At 41.8% G+C, this 16068-nt stretch overlaps 1 protein-coding gene across 5 annotated transcripts in view; it reads right to left on the reverse strand.

The window, feature by feature from the left end:
- NFYC (nuclear transcription factor Y subunit gamma) overlaps window positions 1–16068 on the reverse strand; it is a 98142-nt gene that overhangs the window by 63814 nt on the left and 18260 nt on the right. The window contains exon 1 of one of the 5 annotated variants that reach the window (XM_027766870.1): window positions 13714–13922. The exons of the other annotated variants lie outside the window; for them this stretch is intronic. The gene's annotated coding sequence lies outside the window, so the exon portion shown is untranslated. Of the gene's footprint in view, window positions 1–13713; window positions 13923–16068 lie in introns of those variants that run through there. 5 annotated transcript variants of the gene reach the window in all.

Genomic DNA, 16068 nt, shown 5'->3' on the forward strand with positions numbered 1-16068 from the left:
GTGTGTTAAATTTTTTGGAAAAAAACTAAAACACAAAAAAAAAAAAAAAAAACTATGTGTGAATTTAATTTTTTTTTTTTGGCACAAAAATAAACTCATACTGTTATATCTGAACAGAATCCAGTTTGAGGCACTAAGAAGAGTAAGACAACATTTTGAAGAGTCAGAGAGCAACTTGTGGTCTGCTAAAATCATAGCAAAAACAAACATCAAATTGATGATGAGGCCTGGATAGAAGAATTGTGAAATCATTGATGCTTTATGAAAAGCTTATGGGACAGTGCCCCAAAGAAATCGATAGTTTACAAATTAATAATTCACTTTAAGAAGGGAAGAGATGGGGCTCCCAGGTAGTGTGGTTAAGGTGCTGGACTTCCACATGCCCAACTGCAGGCTGAATCCCAGACCTGGTAGCTTGTCAATCACACTGGGTGTGTGTGCATGTATTCTCAAAGCCCCAGGAGGAGAATGGAGAAGGGACTGCAGTGTGGCCATCCTCCCTGGGGAGATGATTTCTCACTTTCCTTCTCTCTTCTCTCTCTCTGGCAAACACAAGCGCCCTATGGCAAAAACCTAAAAAAGAATAAATAAAATAAAAAATAAAAAGGGAGGAAATGATGTGGAAGATGATGCTTTCAGTGGCAGACCATCCACATCAATTTCAGAGAAAAAAATTCATTTGGTCTGTGCCCTAACTCAAGAAGGCTGACAATTACCAGCAGAAAGAGCCAAGACCACTGTACAGTGTACGTAATTCTGACTGAAAAACTAAAGGTGAGCAAACTTTCGGCTCAATAGGTGCCAGAACTGTTGTGCCCAGATCAGCTGTAGACAAGAGCAAAACTTCCTATGTAGTTTTTTTTTTTTTTTAATCTCTTAAGAATAAGTTGTGTTTTGTTTTGTTTTGTTTTGTTTGAGAGGTTTTTGCTATAGGGCGCATGCGCTCGCCAGAGAGAGACAGAGAGACAGAAAGCGAGAAATCACTCCCCAGGGGGGACGCAATCTCTTCTCCTCCATTCTCCTCTCAGGATCTTGGGCACGCACGCACACGCGCCCAGCGTGAGTTTTAAGCCACCGGGTCCGGGATTCAAGCCATGGTCGACTACGTGGGAGTCCAGCAACATAGCTATTACACTAACTGCTGGTCCCTTCTATGTAGTTTTTATTTTTTTTTTTTAAGAATTATTTTACTTAACTTTATTACTATTATTATTTTCCAGTTTGATCAGAGAGAGAGAGAGAGGAAAAGCGAGAAAGCAAGCCGCCAGGTCCAGAACTTGAACCATGGTTGGCCATGTGGGAGTCCAGCGCCTTTAATCACCACGCCACCTGCTGGCCCCTCACGTAGTTTTTAAATAAGAGGGACCCAGGTCGTGAAGCGTTCCTTCCAAGAACTGTAATCCGACAAGACATGGCTTTACCAGAATCCTGAAGACACACCACAATCAGAGCAATGGCAGCCACGGTGGGGGGGCTGTTCAGCCAAAGCAAACTGGACCAGTCCGGAACAAAGGTCAAGCAACAGTTTCTCAGATACTCAAGGCATTTTGCTTGTTGACTTTCTGGAGGGCCAAAGAATGATAACATCTATTATTATGAGAGTGTTTTAAGAAAGTTAGCTGAAGCTTTAGCAGAAAAAAATAAATGCTTGGGAAAGCTTCACTGAGAGCCTCTTCCCACCGCCACAATATTCCTGCTCATCCCTCCCATCAAACAACGGCAATTCTCTAAGAGTTTCAACAATAAATCCTAGGCATCCACTCTGCAGTCTTGATTTGGCTCCTCCTAACTTCTTTTTGTTTCCTAATCCTAAAACAATCTTTAGAGAGGGCACCCATTTTTCTTCAGTTACTAATGTAAGAAAGGGGCCAGCAAAAGGCATGAAGATTAAGCAGCTGGATCCCACATGGCTAACTTGGAGGTTTGAGAAATTTCTCAACAGCGCCCCTCATCCCCCTGTTTCTGGTGAGCACATGCACTCTATCACAAATTTTTTTAAAAAGTAAAAAAGATTACATTGGCATGATTCCGTTTCCAGGACCCTTAGTTCTTTAGGTACTGACTCAATGGCTGGTAACATCAGTTACAAAAGGGTCTTTAACTTGAACTTGATGGAGCTCAAGTTGAAAAATAAAATTTAAGTTTACATTTTTATCTTCTAATTCCATTTTTACACTTTTTGAAGTTCCTTCATATTTGCTCCATTTTGACTAGTCAACTTGCTAAGTAGTCATATAAGATCCTATGAGAACTCTGGGAAAACTCCTTTTTGTGGGGTAATGTATGCCTTTTGGGGAAGAACAAACAGGAAAAGGGAGAGTGGGAGGAGGAATTCTTCCCATAAGAATGGACACATTCTAGGGACCAGCAGATGGCATAATGGTTATGTCGCTAGACTCCCATAGTCGACCATGGTCCAAGTCCCGGATCCGGCAGCTTAAAACTCATACTAGGCGCATATGTGTGCATTCCCAAAATCTCTCCTGAGAGGAGAACGAAGAGAAGGGACTGCGGTGTGGTCACCTCCCCTGGGGGGAGATTTCTCCGAGAGGAGAACGGAAGAGAAGTGACTGCAGTGTGGTCACCTCCCCTGGGGGGAGATTTCTCCCTTTCTAGTAAGCACATGTGCCCTATAGTAAAAATCTCTCTTAAAAAGAACGGATACAACGTGAGGCCAGCAGAAGGCGTAGCAGTTACATGGCTGGACTTCCGCATGGCCAACTGTAGTTCGAGTCCTGGACCTGGTGGCTTGAAAATCACATAGGGGGTATGTTTGTGCATGCCAAGATCTCAGCAGAAGTGACTGCAGCTGCAGCGTGGCCGTCGCCCCTGGGGGTGATTTCTCACTTTTCCTCTTACTGTCTCTGTCTCTGTCCTCTCTCTGCCAGCATGCTCATCCTAAGGGGGGGAAAAAAAAAACTCTAAGAAGAAAAAGAATGGACACAACCACAGATGGCTTTCCACACACCGTGGCAAGGTGCATGCACGCAGGGAGCAGAGCCTGCATCACCAGGCTGTGCCTGCTTCCTCAGCCTCAGTCCCACCCACATTAGGTACACAGCAGATAAGGGAGTGAGCACGAAATCGCTTAACTATAAAATACTGTGGGTCATATAAACACACATACCATTACACTGCTTAATCACCTTCGAGGGTAGCTTCATGGGCTTTAGGCCAGTTAATTACCAAGAAAAAAATAATCAGAGTTCAGGATATAAATAACTAGGTAGGATAGCTGGAAATTTACCACTACTTTTCCAGTGAAGTTTCTTACTGCTTTATTCTAGATGGAGGATAATTACAACATACTTAGCCTAGAAACTAAAAATAGATGTCTTATATTAAAAATTCTGCTAAATTCTACCAATGAGGCTGGTCCTATTCTTGGTAATTATTTGTGTACGCTGTTCACTGGTGTTACATGACTGTGTGGCTCTAAATGACTTCCTAAGCAAAAACTGCCAAGTTCCTACATATGTTCTTTTGACCGCCATTTGGGACTTTAAAAAGCTAACATCAGGGGGCCAGCCAGTGGTATGAATGGTTAAGGTAGCTAGGTCCCACATGGCTGACTGCATGGTTTGAATCCATCAAGGTGGGGGCAGGAAGAAGCTCACATCAGTAAGATTAAGCCCAATGCAACTCAGAAATCAAAAATCTAGTTCTTGTGGTCCAGCAGGCGGCAAGGGGTTAGGATGGCTGGATCTCATGTGGCCGATGCTGCAGTTGGACTCCTGGACCCAGTGGCTTAAGAAACACACTGGGTACATGTTCATGAGTGCCCAAAATTCCAAGGAAAGAATGGAAGAGAGGGGACCGCAGCATGACCATCCCCCTGGGGGATGCTTTCTCACTTTCCCTCTCCGTCTCTGGTGAGCACAGGTGCCCTATAGCAAAATACCAATGCCCTCCCTAGGTTTAACTTCTTACAAGCTCATGTAACTATCGCACGTGATGCTCAAAGTATTCTGAGGAAGGCGTCGGTCAGCTCTGCATCTTGATATATGTGTCTAAATAAGGGAAGTTAAAGATATTCTCTAGTTTTAACTAAACTAGTCCTTAAAAAAAAAAAAAAAGTAACTTCCTACAGAAAAAACTATTAATTCACACAGGGGAGCTGCACACTCAGATACAGGAATATGCAATCAAAAAAACTTAAGAGGAGCCCAGCCACGATAGCATACACTGCTAAGACACTGCTCTGCACACTGTAATCACAATAGGCCAGGTTGACTGCCAGTCCACCCTCAAGGCCAGGTGTGGTGTCACACACCTATAATCCCAGCAGCTGAGACTAAGAGGACTAGCCTGGTCAACACAGTGAGAGACTGTCTTAAAAAGGGCCAGGCAGGCACCTATAGTCCCAGTTAGGAGGCTGAGGGAAAAAGACAGTGACAGAGAAATCCATCTTTGTGAGGATGGGGAGGAAGATTTGGTGAGCACTGATCTAGAAGAATCCATCATGGTCATTTCTGGCTCTCTCAAGTTCACAGTCTAACCTTTTCCTTTTCCAATCTGACATAAGGCTTTATCCTCCTGTCCACGCTCTCCTTTGATTATCCATGCTTACCCCTGCCCCCGGTTCAACTATAATCTCTCAAGCTTCGAATCCAAATATACATCACCAATTCTGATTCTTTTCCAGAGCTCCAGTCCTGGATGTGTGAGCTGCCTGTGGGATCCCCAACCAGAAAGCTATCCAGAGCTGAAACTCCATGAATGCAAATGCAAATCCATTTCCTCCCGCCCCCCAAACCTGCTCCTTCTAACTTTTCTGTTTCTGTCTTCCTATCACGGGCTTGAAATGTGAGTCATCCTAGACTCCCTCTCCTCTGTTCCTCGATTCTGTGGCTAAATCTGCCCAGCAGTTTTCATCTCCACACCTTTCTCCATACTACCACTCCTCCTGTTCAAGCCCTCATCATCCCCACGCCGTAATAACAATGATGATGACGAGGACGATGAAGACAACGGCAGCTAATACTCATTTAGCAGTTACTGTGTGTAAGCAATGGTTAATATCTATATTAAACCTAACATTCCTTCCTGGATTATGAGGCCAGTATGCGAACTGACTGCGCTGCTCACAATTTCTAGTGTCTTCCAAATTCATCCTACAGAGGGTGTGTAATAAGTCTTATAAAAGCAAAACTCTGATAACACATCAGTCCCAGATCTGAACGGTCACCCATGACAGGAGAGAACAAGAGGGAGGAGAAAGCAGAACCTGCTCCAATGTTTTAACCTGGCAGTCAGGCCCTTCATCACCTGACCCCAGCTCACCTCTCCAGACTTCTCTTACCATTTCCTCCTGTTCTCTCTTCACCTCCTCGTGCTCCAAGTAAGAGGGGGCCATTTACTGCTCCCTTCGGGCTGTGCTTTCTGAATCATGACCAGGCTCCCGTTGTTCCTCAAGCCTGGAACGCCTCGTCCCTATCTCCCTGAGTCCAACACCCAGTTAAACTGTCTTCCTTCATTCTGAAGCCACAGCCTCTCCTCTGAGTTCTGTATATTTTGCTTGTACTCGATACACCAGTTTCTCATACCTGATGTGTACATCAGTCTGCCTTACCAAACAGCTAGAATCTTAAAAGTAAAACTTCAGTTATATATGTTTTTCACATCTCCACACAAAAGACATGTTCACACAGTGAATTAGTCAAAGTATAAAGTATCAACTTTAGGATTTTCTTGAAGGTAAAAACTATACAGCTTAAGTAGATAAAGGAAAATTTAATCTGATCTGGATATTTCTAGTCAAACAGGTTTTCCCTTTAGTTTTCTATGCAATTAAAACTATGGAGACAGACCAAAATGACAGTACTTCCAAGAAAAAAAGGGCAGCTGAGTGAATCAGCACTGCTGTTTGCAGGGGTTATTTCAGTCTTTCTTTTTCCTTTGAACTAAGGAACACAAGGTCACAGACTATGTTATGCCACTTTAAAATTAAATATTTACCAGCTGTCTTTTTTTTTTTTTCCCTTTTTAATTTACAGAGGGCAAATACACTCTCCAGAGGGAGACAGGAGAGAACAAGAGGGAGGAGAAAGCACCGCCCACCCCATGAGCATGGTCATGCCACAATCCCTTCTCTTCCATTTCTCCATCCTGTTGGATTTGAGGTGCACACATGTTCATGTACCCGGCGAGTTTTTCACGTATCCAGGGTCAGGATTGGAGCCACAGTAAGCCACATGAGACATGGCTCTTTTATTCACTAGGCTACATTGTCAGCCCCACCAGGTATCTTTTTCTTTAGTTTTTCTTGAACACTGGGAGTTAACTTCATTCCTTATCCTTTACCTGCCCTTTTCTAATACAAGGTGCCAAACTGTAATATAACTTGTAAGATATATTCCAAGTTGAAAAGAACCATTTTTTGTTTGTTTGTTTGTTTTCAGGTTTGTGCCACAGGGCAAGTGTGCTTGCCAAAGAGACACAGAGACAAAGACAGGGAAAGTGAGAAATCACTCCCTGGGTGAATGACATTTCTCCTCTATTCTCCTCTTGGAATTTTGGGCGTGTGCACACACACGTGCCCGAGATCAAAGCTGAAAAAAGAACAAATTAAACAGAAAACAAAACTTCTGTGAAATGTAGACAAGAGATATATACTACCAAGCATGTCTATTCTAATTTTTAGTTAGTGTACAATTTAGAACTTAAATATTACATAAGATACATCTTTTAATAAACTGTAACTCTTGTTCAAATAGATGAAGGTGGTGAGAAAAGTACATCGTGGCCTATCAAAGTACATGCAAAATAAGAACAAAAACCAACGGGGCCAGCAATCGCCATAGTGGTTACGTGGCTGGACTCCCACATGGCCAACCACAGTTCAAGTCCCAGACCCAATGACTTGAAAATCATGCCAGGCACATATATATGCATGCCCAAGATCCCAGGAGGAGAATGGAGAAGAAGAAATTGCAGGTGGCCATGCCCCCTGGGGAAGTGATTTCTCACTTTTCCTCTCACTGACTCTCCAGCAAGTGAGCTGCACTCTGTGATAAAAACAACAGGGGCCAGCAGGTGGCACGGTGGCTAAGAGTGCTGGACTCCGGGACCTGACAGCTTGCTTTCTCACTTTCCCTTTCTCTCTCTCTCACATACACTTTCTTTCACTCCCTCACCCGTCTCTCTCTGGTCAAATTAAAAATAAATAAAGTTAAATAAACTAATTCTTAACAACAACAACAACAACAAAAAAAACCTCTTGGAAACCTAAACACACATGAACACATACACAAATAATACCACTTTGCTGGTGGGAAAGAGAAACATAGAATATTAAAATATTACTTTGGGAATATACAGACAATGATTCCTATTTTATCTCGTCAAGTGATTAAAATGACCCTGAGATCTTTGTTTATTAAATAGAGGTTGCCTTAAAAACTCACTTGAAGAACCAGGCCCAAACCTGTTTGGGAAGTAGCTTGTTCTTGAAGTGTATTAACCAAAACAAAAGCACTAACTGGCATCAGGTGCTGTGATTATGTATCTTAGTTTACTTCCTTACGGTGCATAAAAGCAACCCAGCTTGCTCGGAGCCTCAGCCAGGTGTGCACCATTAGCTTCCTAGCTGATTCTCAGTTTTCTGAACAAGCAACTGACAGGCAAGAGATTTTCATATCCCAAAAGGGACACTGAATCTGCTGCCACAGCAGACTTTCTACACAAAGACTCCACGGAGAGACTTCTGAACCTCTTCCATGGCCCATTTTCTCTGTGCTCTCTGTGTGCAAAACCTGTACAGACGTACCCAAAGAAAACCAAAAAAAAAAAAAGAAAGAAAATTAAAAGGAATTAAAATAAGATGCAACAAATTGAGTGAAAGTCGAATCTCTGAATTTCCTAGGCCACCTAACCTCTCTGCCTCAATCTCCCCATTTTTTAAGCAGAACTAGACTTGATTCCTAAATGATTCTGTGCTCTCTGTGTGCAAAACCTGTACAGACGTACCCAAAGAAAACCAAAAAAAAAAAAAGAAAGAAAATTAAAAGGAATTAAAATAAGATGCAACAAATTGAGTGAAAGTCGAATCTCTGAATTTCCTAGGCCACCTAACCTCTCTGCCTCAATCTCCCCATTTTTTAAGCAGAACTAGACTTGATTCCTAAATGATTTCCATCAGCCACAAGAAGCAGAACTAGACTTGATTCCTAAATGATTTCCATCAGCCTAACTCGGAAGTATTCAAAATCTGAGTGTAGGCTTCCTGTGTCACAGCCGGAAAGCACTGCTCAAGACGCCAGAACCCACAGTGACTGAGGTTCAAATCTCTGGCCTGGCTAGCCTGAAACATGCCAGGCAGGTGTGCAAGCACCCAGTGGTTGACAGACTAGAAGACTGGAGGAAGGGGATCATGGTGAGTCCATACCCTGAAGAGGGTGTTCCTCTCTCATGTGCATACACACATGTGCTCTATCATGAATACAGAGGGAAAAAAATCTATGTATGCATGTATCATTGGGGACAGAGATGGGAAAAAATCATCTCACTCATAATGCAACCATGACTGGTTTTAAGAATGCTTTTGGGGGTTATTAAAGTTCCCACAGAAGCTTGGGAAAAAACGCCCATAGTGATCATGAATGCTCTTTTCACACAGACACATCCCTAGAACTGGAATTTTATTTGCCCAGGCCAATGCCAATTCGGCCAGGACTCATTCTGCCTGAAGTTCTCAATGCACAGAAAGGAGGTAGACAGCAGTGCTGGCTGACCATGCCAAAAAGGAAGTGACTTAATAGGACAGGAAATCAAACAGATCACAAAATATCAACCCTACCCAGGGGGGGAAAAAAAGAAAAAAGGAAATCCTAAAAATAGATGACACTGGGCATATAAAATGGGTGTGAAAGAAATCCCCATGGGTTTCCACCATTGCTGTGAGAAAAGAAACTCACAGTAGATATCAACTGTGTGAAATTTATACTAGTGTTTAGATTTTGATGAGAAACCAAGAATTAAAAAATAAAGCCTCCATCCTGACATTTATTTGCTTGCTACTATTCCACAAGCTGTAACTACCTCCCAAGCTTGCAAACTGACAGAGCGATCATAAGCAAAGATAAAAATGGCTCCAGTTTACTTTATAAATATTTGGCACACAAACTAAAAATGTAACCTCTGCCTGGTAAACATCTGCAACCATTACCTGCATTACCACTCAAGTCTCAGTACCTCGTCAAAACGGCTTCCTATTGATTTTAATTTTTATTCTTAGAGGTTTCCACATCTAGTAAGAGTTTTAAAAAATCGACATTCCCATTTCATCTTACTCTGAGAGGCCTTTAATTGGGTAAATGGGTTAAAATTCTTCTATAGGAATCTTGATGACTGAGACCTGATGGCCTCAATGTGTGCATTAAATAGATGGGAAGTTAGCAGACACAGGAATATACAGGTGATGGCATGTGGAACCAGTTTAAAAAGAACCGGCAGTTAGCGTAATGGCTATGTCACTGGACTCCCATGTAGTTGACTATGGTTCAAGTCTCAGACCTGGTGGCTTAAACTCACACTGGCGCGTGTGCATGTGTGCCCAAGATCCCGAGAGGAGAATGGAGGAGAAGGGACTGCAGCATGGCCATCCCCCCTGGGGGGTGATTTCTCGCTTTCTGTCTTTCTGGCAAGCGCACGCACCCTATAGCAAAAACCTCTCCCCCCACAAAAAAAAAGATATGCCAGATTTAAACACACTCCTTTCTAAATATATTAAAATACTGGCATTTTTTTCCTTCATAAACAATTCCCCAACAGTGTGAATTAATAACAACTAATGTTTATACAATTCTTGACAATATGGTAAGGCATTTTGACATACATGATCTCATTTAAGACTCACCATCAAATAAGACACTATTTTTAGGCCCCATTTTTACACATGAGGAAGCTGACACTAAATGGCTGATTTGCTCAAGCTCACAATGCTGTTGACAGCTGAGTGGGACTTGAACACAGGGCTCCTGACTTCCAGTGGCTTACAGCATACTGCCTCAAACACTGTACTGAAAAAATAGATATCCAAATCTCAGATCCCCAGCTAAGGCTCCCCTACCCCACACACAGCCAAATTACAGTTAGCTCTAGAAGGCCTTTGCTCTTTCTGGAAAACACTTACCTGACTAAAGTGTTACAAGAGATCATACAAGCACCATTTGAAATACACTAGAAAAGAGCTTAGTTACCAGAGACTTTGAATAAGTATGCCAATGTGCATTTTTCCAGGGTAATAGTCTCAAGAGTTCATAATCTTAAAAAGGTAAAGAATCTAGGCTAGATATCTTCCCAAGAAGTTAAATTCACAAAGTTCTCAAGTATCTAAAGAGTTTCATCTGGGTCTCGCACTAAACCCCACCTTCGCTGCTGTCTCCTCTGTTCCAGGCCTTCTTCCAGGGCCAAGGGGCTATTCAGTAGATTCAACTGGCTCTTAAAAATCATATATAAAGCCTGAAACAACTGATAACATAAATTAATTTAAATAAATGTTATATTTAAAATAAATTAAAACAATTATCTCCTAAAATGTAATCCTGAACACATACTCCTTTCTCTTAGAACGGCTCCAGTTTACTTTATAAATATTTGGCACACAAACTAAAAATGTAACCTCTGCCTGGTAAACATCTGCAACCATTACCTGCATTACCACTCAAGTCTCAGTACCTCGTCAAAACGGCTTCCTATTGATTTTAATTTTTATTCTTAGAGGTTTCCACATCTAGTAAGAGTTTTAAAAAATCGACATTCCCATTTCATCTTACTCTGAGAGGCCTTTAATTGGGTAAATGGGTTAAAATTCTTCTATAGGAATCTTGATGACTGAGACCTGATGGCCTCAATGTGTGCATTAAATAGATGGGAAGTTAGCAGACACAGGAATATACAGGTGATGGCATGTGGAACCAGTTTAAAAAGAACCGGCAGTTAGCGTAATGGCTATGTCACTGGACTCCCATGTAGTTGACTATGGTTCAAGTCTCAGACCTGGTGGCTTAAACTCACACTGGCGCGTGTGCATGTGTGCCCAAGATCCCGAGAGGAGAATGGAGGAGAAGGGACTGCAGCATGGCCATCCCCCCTGGGGGGTGATTTCTCGCTTTCTGTCTTTCTGGCAAGCGCACGCACCCTATAGCAAAAACCTCTCCCCCCACAAAAAAAAAGATATGCCAGATTTAAACACACTCCTTTCTAAATATATTAAAATACTGGCATTTTTTTCCTTCATAAACAATTCCCCAACAGTGTGAATTAATAACAACTAATGTTTATACAATTCTTGACAATATGGTAAGGCATTTTGACATACATGATCTCATTTAAGACTCACCATCAAATAAGACACTATTTTTAGGCCCCATTTTTACACATGAGGAAGCTGACACTAAATGGCTGATTTGCTCAAGCTCACAATGCTGTTGACAGCTGAGTGGGACTTGAACACAGGGCTCCTGACTTCCAGTGGCTTACAGCATACTGCCTCAAACACTGTACTGAAAAAATAGATATCCAAATCTCAGATCCCCAGCTAAGGCTCCCCTACCCCACACACAGCCAAATTACAGTTAGCTCTAGAAGGCCTTTGCTCTTTCTGGAAAACACTTACCTGACTAAAGTGTTACAAGAGATCATACAAGCACCATTTGAAATACACTAGAAAAGAGCTTAGTTACCAGAGACTTTGAATAAGTATGCCAATGTGCATTTTTCCAGGGTAATAGTCTCAAGAGTTCATAATCTTAAAAAGGTAAAGAATCTAGGCTAGATATCTTCCCAAGAAGTTAAATTCACAAAGTTCTCAAGTATCTAAAGAGTTTCATCTGGGTCTCGCACTAAACCCCACCTTCGCTGCTGTCTCCTCTGTTCCAGGCCTTCTTCCAGGGCCAAGGGGCTATTCAGTAGATTCAACTGGCTCTTAAAAATCATATATAAAGCCTGAAACAACTGATAACATAAATTAATTTAAATAAATGTTATATTTAAAATAAATTAAAACAATTATCTCCTAAAATGTAATCCTGAACACATACTCTCTCCTCTTAGAACTTAAATTCCCAGATGAACATTTTCTTACCATAAGCATTCTAATCTCCCCAAAGAAGTTTCATAAATACAACTACTTTGAACTCTGAAATACCATCCCTCACTAAGAACCCTCTAAATTTCAAAAGAGACAAGGTGGCGTGCAAGGAATTCTGAAGCTGTTAGGCAGTTCACTCAACTATCATACCAAAAGGATTTAGAATTTTTTTGATGGGGGAGGGAATGGACAAGAGTGGGAGAGAAAATGAATGCAGTTCTATTGTTTTATTGCTTGAAAACTCCTAGTCTGAATCTATAACATATTCCTTCTAACCATTCGACTCGAACATCACAAGTACAGTCTCTTTTCATCTTAAACAGAGCTTTTCAGTCCAATTCTGTATAAACAAACTTTGTCCTTCAATCTTCCCACTCCTCGGCAGTTTTTCAAGGTCACTTTTGCTAGCAACGACAGAGGCCTGCATCCAGGAACTTCTAACTGCCACACTACTCCAGCTCAAAGAGCCCCAAATCTAAACCCCTCATTGATCCTCTCAGGTAAATCCTTAACTCGAGGGAAAGCGAATCAACACTCTGCAAACTTCTCCTCTGATAGGGCCTGCTCCTTTTCCCAATCCAGACTGCTGCTGGCTCACCGCTCCAGCTCCACGATGAATCTGCTGCAGAAACGTTCCAGTGACCTTCATCCCATATTTGCAAGTAAGAAGAAAACAAAGAATTGCCTTTTAAAATAAGGTGTATGAGAGATCCTACTATACGGTTTAAGATTTCACTATTCACGAGAACTGGCTGGTTACTGAATAAGCAACCTACATTAGCTTCGTATCCTAAAGAAGGGAAAAAAATATCAAGGGCAAAAGACAGGATGCCTGTACTCTCAACTTTCCCATTTGCAAGCTGCAGGTATATTCAAATTTTAAATATTCCACACAGAAAATGAAAAGAATCTTGTTCACATCATTTTAAAGAACCAGATCAGCACCTGACAAATGTGTGAAATTGGTGGAAAAAGATTTGTTCTTGTCAATGCCAACAGAACTGGAGAAGTACATTTCTAACCAGAAATCTAAGCTAAAACGTGCACTGTAAAACAAAGATTGTTACTAAATTAATTAGTACTTAATATAATCTAGAAGCAGACAGGCAAATCGGGAAAGTTAAGGGAGTATTTCACATTGGCATGTGGGCCTTCACCGTCAGGACCTGCATCAGTGCAAATTATATTTTCACACAAATTGTGTACAACAACTGTGTGCCTTACATCTCTGAAAACACAGATGTCAACCAAGTGCATGGAAATAGAAAAACTCTTACAACAACTCAGCTTATTCTGCAGGAAAGCTTCAGTGCACTTGAACAAAGGAAAATTATTAGGAAAACAGTTAAGTTTACCCAATGCAAAGAGAAAGTGCTTTGCTTCTGTGTGCCCCTGAAAAATGATTAGCCTTTTTTCATGTACCTGATCTTGTTGATACTCAGCTAGGAAAAGAAATCCTAGTTGAAGGACATGCAAAATCTAAACAGAGCAAGGTATTCTAGGTGCACCAAAAGGTATGCATGGAATGTAAAGTGGCCATTTTCTGAAACAGTGCAACTTGTCTACACTCTCTGAAGCTAAACAGTTTATCATTTCAACACAAAACAAAGAATTAAACTTACCGAGAACTGCATTAATTTTACATGTAGTTATTTATATCTCCTCGGACAGGGAGAATTTAAGTCACTCCTATCCCTCCCCCCAAAAAGGACGGAGGAAACAAAAGGCAGCAGGAGATGCAGAAACCTGAGTCTGGAATGTCCACTCCAGTGAAAACCCGAACAGCTGTCCCTCCACCCCCCAGCAAACTATTCGCCATTTTTCTTTGTCTTTCAGCTGACCCCTGCCTCAGTGAAAAACTCCGAGGCTCCAATGAAGCCCTGCAGCCTCCTTCCACTTTAACAGTCAAAGGCATTCAATCTAGCATGCTATTTGACACCAAACCTTGCCTCCTGAGTATTCCCATTGGCTGAGCTGCATTATCGGCTAAGAACACAAAGCCACGATTGGTTGTTCACGTCATCAGTTACCTCCTTTGTACACTTCCTGTTTTAAAGTTACCTTGAGAAGCAGAACAGGGGTCAGATTCAGACTTCAAACTACCAGGAACTTAAGACATGAAAATGCCCATAAAATGCACATAGCAGATGCACTAGGACTTCATGTACTTATAAAACAGTATACCTCAAATTTAGAATTTTTCTTAAAATCAAGCTAAAGGGCTGTTACAGTTCCCACCCAAGGGATTTCTTATTGGCTGTCAGAGTACCATTTAAAAAATTTAAGGTAATTTAACTGTTTCTGATTGGCTATCTGAGATGTCTGTAAGATACTGCTACAGTATCCGATAGCAGTAAACCAGAGAAGCAATGTACACAAGGTCAGAAACTTGTGACTATCTTCAGTTTTCTGTTGAGCATTAGTAGAAAAGAAAAACTGTGAAGGGCTCTTCCAAAGAAAATGTAACTTCTCTAACAGTAATAAAGAGTGATGCCCTTGGTCATATCATAGTTAGCAGGATTTCTAAAAGGCATCTGTAATTATGTTCACAGCAAATTTTAAAACACAGATCAGTATCAGGCAAAGCGCTTTATTTTAAAATACAAACCAATCTAAACAGGAAGATTTGGAGGCAAGGACAGAAAAGTGGTCCTACCAGGAACCCAAGCAGGAAATATAAAGGAGAAAAATAGGGAAAGGGAAAGATGATAGAATATCAATGAATTTCCTGTTAAGGCTACATTATGGGCCAGTCTGGGACATGGTAATTAAGGCTGCTGGATCCCAGATGGCCAAAAGCACTGCTGAGTCCTGGACCCACTGCTCGCAAAACATGCCAGGTGTGTGCGTGTGTATGCCCAAAATCCAGAAAGGAGGAGAAACAGAAGAAAAGGAACTGCAGCGTGGTCATGCCCCGTGAGAAGTCAGTGTTTTCTCGCTTTCCTCTTTTCTCTCTAAAGTACACAAACCCTCTGGCAAATTTTTCTTTTTTAATTAGCCATCTGACTAATTGAATGTGATATGCCAGTTAAAGACCTACCTAAGTATCTAACAAAAGAGCACCCAAGGGCTTGCCCTGTAGCCTGGTATTTAAAGTGGGCTGCACCCCATACTGCTGACCACAGTTTGAATCCTGGCCCCAGCGGCTTGAAAATATATTGGGTGGGTGTGGGGGTGTGTCCCTAAAATCCCAACAGGATGAGGAAGTGGAGAAGTAACTGAAACATGACCATGCACCACTGGGGAGTGCTGACTCCCTCTCCCCTTCTGTTTATCTCTCTGGCAAGCACACACACCCTCTGGCCAAATAAAAAAGATTACATTGATACAAATTTTATTACTAAATTAATTTAAAAAGATTTGTGCTGGCCTCATGGCCTAGTGGTCAAGGGAGCTAGATCCCCCATAGTCAACCATATGGTTTGAATCCAGCCTGGCCCGTAAGTTTGAAAAATGTACCAGGCACGTGTGTGCACATGTCCAAAATACCAACAGGATGGAGAAACGGAAGAAAAGGGATTCTAGTGTGACCACACCCCACTGGGGATTCTTTCTCCCCTTTTCTCTCTCTCTCTCTCTCTCTTTCTCCCTCTCTCTCCCTGTGTCTCTCCTGTGAGCACATATGCTCTCTAGCAAAATTTTTAAAAATTTGGGACCGGCAGGTGGCATGGTGGTTAAGGGTGCTGGACTGCCACATAGTCAACCGTGTTCAAGTCCCGGATCAGGCAGCTTGCTTTCTCGCTTTCTCTGTCTCTTGTGCAAGCGTGCACATGCACAAGCACGCTCTGTCCCTCTCCAGTCAAATTAAAATAAATACATAATTAATAAATAAAGTTTAAAAAAACTTGTAATAGGGGCTAGCAGGTGGCATGGTGGTTACAGGCCCGGACCTAGAGGCTTGCTTTCTCACTTTCCCTCTCCCTCATTCTCTCTCTCTGTCCCTCTCTGGTCAAATTTAAATAAATAAATAAATAAAG

The sequence above is a fragment of the Tupaia chinensis genome, unplaced genomic scaffold (genome assembly GCF_000334495.1).
Source record: "Tupaia chinensis unplaced genomic scaffold, TupChi_1.0 Scaffold143758_1, whole genome shotgun sequence".
NCBI classification, from domain to species: Eukaryota; Metazoa; Chordata; class Mammalia; order Scandentia; family Tupaiidae; genus Tupaia; species Tupaia belangeri.